Consider the following 6,000-nt stretch of genomic DNA (forward strand, 5'->3'; position numbering starts at 1 on the left):
AAATGAGGGGATACCCTTTGATTGGAGAATGGCTGAACAAATTGTGGTATATGTTGGTGATGGAATACTATTGTGCTCAAAGGAATAATAAAGTGGAGGAATTCCATGGAGACTGGAACAACCTCCAGGAAGTGATGCAGAGCGAAAAGAGCAGAACTGGGAGATCATTGTACACAGAGACTGATATACTGTGGCACAATTGAATGTAATGGACTTCTCTACTAGCAGCAATGCAGTGATCCAGGACAATTCTGAGGGACTTATGAGAAAGAACATCCAGAGGAAGAACTGTGGGAGCAGAAACACAGAAGAAAAACCATTGCTTTATCACATGATTCGATGGGGACATGATTGGGGATGTAGACTCTAAACGACCACTCTAGTGCACATATTAATAATATGGAAATAGGTCTTGATCAGTGATACATGTAAAACCCAGTGGAACTGCTCTTTGGCTATGGGAGGGGGGTGGGAGGAAGGGAGGGAAAGAATTCATGTAACCATGGAAAAAATTCTAAATCAAATACATAAACAAAAAAATAAAATAATTCAAGTATCACTAAGTGGATGATGCTTCCCCAGGAGCATTGACAGAAGTTCCCTAATACTGGAGATCTCCCAGAAGAAGTTGGATAAGCACTTTTCAAAGATGTGATAGATGGGAAGCTTTTTCAGGTATAGATTTGACCAAATGGCCTCTGAAGTTCCTCCCAGCTGTGAAATCCAGTGGTGCTTTGCTATTCAGAGCCAAGCCTGTTCTGGGAGTGTGGGATTTCTCTTGGTGTCTTTGAATACCATTACTCCCTCCTCCTTACTAACTCTTTTTCCATTTTGGACCATTCCACTTATACTTTGTATGTCAGTCATTGAACTTTGACCCACAGGCCCATCTGGAAGATCCACAAATCATAATTAGGGTCTGAGTCCAACCTTTGAATGCATTTCCACAAATGCCATGGAACTTGATTTCTCTCTCCCATGAACTTGTCCCTTGCTGGGAAGTAAATTTCATTTTGGATGACCTGAGACAGAATATAGAAATGGGATCATCTGCAGCAAGTACAAACACGAGATGCTATAAACAGCTCTATTGGCTCATGGAAATACTCAGGGAGAAGAATTATAACATGCTTCCCAGTAATGAATTCTAAAATGCCTCTATCTGAAGGGCTGGAAGTAGTTCCTTGCTAGAAATCAAGGGAAAGCCAAGAGGTGGCCTATTTAACATGCATGAGGACTGGAAATACCAAGAACTCTTTGGCAACGAAGCTTCACACTCATTTCCAAGCCAAATAGAAATGAATCTCCCTGGATGTTAACTCAGCAGAAATCAAAAGACATCATAGAAATTTCAAGGTTGGCTGCTGAGGTTCCCCAAGGAGAACATGAAAGTCATTAGAACTCAGTTCTCCTTTGGGGTTAGGGGTACATGAAATCACTAGGGGGTAGGACAAGTACAGCTAAGAGGACTCTCAAAATTCTTAAAGGGTAAATGTAACCAAATGAGATCACAGATGAAAGAGAACACTATTTTAATGAGAATTTATATTGCTGTATGGAGGAAGCCTGAGCATTATAACATGATTCTCATCAACAAAATTCAAAAAATCTTTAAACACTTGCTGAGCTGACATAAAGAGGAAATTTAGGGTAGCATAGAGGACTAACTTCATATTCAGGAAGAATTAGTTTTAATTTGGCCTCATGACAAAGAATTGGAAATTGAAAGTATGTTCATCAATTGGAGAATGGCTGAACAAATTGTGGTAGGTGGTTGTGATAGAATACTATTGTGTGGTAAGGAATGATGAACAGAATGACTTCAGAAAGAGCTGGAAAGACCTACATGAACTGACGCAGAGCGAGATGAGCAGAACTGGGGCAATATTGCCCACAGTAACAGTAATATTGTGGAATGATCAACTGTGAAAGACATAGTTGCTTTCAGCAATACAATGATCCAGGACAATTCAGAGAGACTTCTGACAAAAAATGCTATCCACCTCCAGAGAAAGAACCACTGGAGTAAAAATCCTGATCGAAGCATACAATTTTTTATTTTAGTTTATTTGGATTTTTATTTGGGGTTTTGGTTTTATATGAGTATTCTCTCACAACAATAACCAATATGGAAGTATGTTTTGCATGATAATATATGTATCACCCAAACTGTGGAAGACCTCAAATGCCAGGATTAAGGGCTCATACTCCCCAATTTTCTATACCAGTTATATCAATCTCAAACAGAAATAGGGGCCACTAACCTGTACATAAAGATTCTAGTTGATTTCATATAGAATTACTTTGAAAATGTAATATTATCCATATTTTATCTCTTTATTCTGCTTAATATTTTCACATTTTAATCTATTTCCAGCAGTACTCAAGAGTGCTACAGGAAAAGCATTTGATACCTCAGTTCTAAACTGATATCATTGACTGGTATAAGTCAAAAAAGCATTCAGGGCAGTTAGGGGGCTCAGTGGATAGAGTTCCAGGCCTAGAAAAGCTAAGTTCTAGGTTCAAATATGGCCTCAGACACTTCCTGGCTGTGTGACTCTGGACAAGTCACTTAATCCCAATTGCCTGGGCTTTATAACTCTTCTACCTTAGAACCAGTGTTTGGTATCAATTCTAAGACGGAAGGCAAGTGTTAAAAAAAGAAAAAAAAGATCATCGCATGTGGAGTCTGAAGACCTGAGTTCACATTTATGTAGTTTTAAGGTTTATGAAGTACTTTTACATACATTATCTTGATTGCACTCTTAGTGATCTCAGAGGTCTTTTCCAAGTCCAAATCCTATAATCCAGAGCTCTGTGCTTGTGCCAAGAGAAGCTGCAAGTCTCCTTTGCTTGGGGTGAGGAGGACCATGTGGTTACTGGAAACAACTAAAGCCTTTGCTGGGTAACCATCTAATTTACAGGGTTTTTAAATGGAGGTTGGGAGCCTGAGGTCCAGTTCAGTACTATTTTAGAAGACTCTTCCTGCTAGAAAGGCAAGAGGACAGGACAGTATGCTGCCTCTAAAACCTCTCTGAATCGATTTATATATGTTCCATTAGTCATGTTCCCCAGTGTAGGAGAAGCAAAGTTTATTTATCTTGGCAATTACTATGGTGGTATTTTTTTTGGACCCTGTGAAGTGGGGAACAGAATAAATACTTCTTTCTCTTTTCAGTCTTCAGAGCACCTCCAAGTTCAAGGCATTTGGTTTCATCAGTCATCTTTAAGGGGATGAATTAAAGAAAAGATACTCACTCATTTGTACAGCTTCCAAGCTCCCAGACACAAAATATCTTTGCAGTGAAATGCTCTGCTGAGATCCTGACCCCTCTGGGACATTGATGCTTTTCTAATGCTTTCAATGAGAATAGATTTGGCCTGGCCAGCTGAGCTGACCTTATTCCAGTGGGGATTGTTACATTCAATCTACCAAATTCCTCTTTCAATTTCCTGTGGAATTCTTCTTATACTCTTCGCCTTTTCTTTTTCTCCTCCTCATTCTCCTTTTCCAAGTCTTTTACCTCTCTCTTTTTCTTTACTCTTTCCTTCTCTTCTTCCTCCTCCTCTCCTGCTTCCATCTTCTCCAAGCAAGTCTTTATTGTACTTCCTTGGTGGCAATTGTGGAGAGATTGGAGAGGGATAGCATAGATCCATGAGGGACCTTAGAGATCATTTAGTCTACCCTCTTCCTTTTTCAGATGAGGGCTTTGAGTCCCAGAAAAGAGAAGTGACTTGCTTAGGTCAATTGTTGTTGTTCATCCTTTGTTTTTCTAAGAGGGCTAATGACATCATGGGGTGAGGTCTTAACTTTCACATGAATTGGATTTAAGTGAGGCAGAGTTGCACAAAGTCATCAACCTCCCTCTCTCTTCCAGTCATTCAAGTCCATTGGCAAGACAAAAGTCAGGATGACTGGCAATGGCCTAGATGCAGTGAATGACCTTGGCTTCTTCAAAGTCTGACCAAAATCTAGGCACCTTCTTCAGTAACTTTCATGGCTGTTGGAACAAATTGTTCTCCTTTATCCATTCCACAGGGGGAAGTCTTAACATGCTTGGGGTGGATATCCCCCTAACTCACCAAGAGGTTTGAAGCTTGCCAGTTATCCTCAACCCGGTTTATCCTGCCTGCCAAGATGGTTTTACCAGAGTGTGGATTCTGTAATAGGTAGACATCAAAGGAGGGAAACCATCCTGAAAAGGTCTTAGCAAGCCTTCACATCAGAGATGCTAGTCCTTCCTGACCCTTGTCCCCCCTAGTAAATAAGTGGCAGAACCAAGAGTAGGATACTAAAATTCTTTCCCAGTTCATCAATTTAGACACACTGGGATATTACAGTTGAAAAGAGAACATAAAAGAAAACCAAATATTGTAGATGTCATGATTCCTTTGCAGCAAACAGCCACAGGTTCTGCTCTGCCTCCTGTGTTAGCAGAGAAAGGCCCTCTCTTTTGGGGCTAGGGCATGGGAGCTGTGAGACTGTGTAAATAAAGGAAGCCCTTGTGACTCTGCAGATCCTGGAGAAGCCAATGGTTAGACCAAGGTGAAAGGTAGGCTTTTCTTTACTCTCCACATGGAAGGATTTATTGATCACATCTGCTGTGGGCTCCAAAAGGAGATTCAAACTATTTTTGGAAAGAGGATCAAATGTATTGATGGTATCTGTCATTGGGTACCAGTGAGATTTTTTCTAAATAATAAGTTAGAGGAACCTAATCAGGTTTGTCATAATATATTCAATGGTCCCAAACTGCTCCCAGGGCAACTGTGACTCTCTAAGTACCCATTACAATGAAAGCTAGTTAATCTCCTATTCAATGAACTGGAACTCTCAATCAACAAGTGATTCCATGCATAGGAAATAGAGGTAGAAATGAGCCTTAGAGTCTGTCTTGTCCAACCACTCCTTCCAAACTTTTTTTTCAAAAGAGGAAACTGAGGCCCACCCAGGTGGAGTGATTTGCCTTAAGGTCACATAGATAGCAAGATACACAGATTTGAATCTTCTGATTCCAAATCTAGCATTCTTTCCACTGTACCACAAATTAGGGCCACCCCTCTCTACAATTTAGTCTGTATAGGATGCTAATCATTGGTGTACATCATGATGGCTGCTTTTTTGATCACTGAAAGTGTTGTATCACTCAGCACTTAGCTCAGTGCCTGGCACATAGTAAGGACTTAATAAGTGCTTCTAGATTGACAAAATGACAGACCAAAGCACATGATTAATCAAATTCTGTAGGGTACTTTAATTTTTTGAAAATGGATAATCCCAATATGTTGGTATATGCTGTCTTAAAAAAAAACACCTTATTTTATTAGTATCATTTGTTTAGATATCACTTTAATTATCTTATACATCTGCCCTTCCAGTGTTACAGGTGGTTTGGATGGCTCAATGTGGACCCTCCCATCAAAGTGTTAGCTGGTTGGATCCCTCCATTTGGGCTGGGTGTATGATTTATTTTCTACCCTACTTTGAAGGATTAGGGAGGATCTGATTAGCATATTCCCTTAGAGCAGTGGTTCTCAACCTGTGGGTCCCAAGGGGGGGAAGGGGAAAGGGGGGGTCAAATGACCAAAACATAGGGGTTGCCTAAAGCCACTGAGAAATCGCACTACTTTACAGCAAGATCTCGGAAAGAACGGGGACCCTGCTGCTCACACATTATACTAATATTAATTACTTATCAGCATCCCTCCCCCTGTGAGGGGCGATGGATTTACCCTGTTGCCTGGAGACTGGACTCAAACAGAGACCCAGAGAGAGCACCTGGGCACTGGCTCTGGAGGGGTTAAGAAAGAGTCCTGGAGCGGATAATGGAGCTGAGTAACCCCAGCAAAGTGAAGCCTCAGCTCAAGCTGGAGGGAGACAACAGGAAGAAGAAGCAGCATCTGCGGACCCCCTCCCCAGGCAGGACTTACCTCCTACCCCAGCACTCAGGCTGCCTCCTGCTGGATTAATATTTCTCAACATATAATTAAATATTGTTT

The sequence above is a fragment of the Monodelphis domestica genome, chromosome 1 (genome assembly GCF_027887165.1).
Source record: "Monodelphis domestica isolate mMonDom1 chromosome 1, mMonDom1.pri, whole genome shotgun sequence".
Lineage (NCBI taxonomy): Eukaryota > Metazoa > Chordata > Mammalia > Didelphimorphia > Didelphidae > Monodelphis > Monodelphis domestica.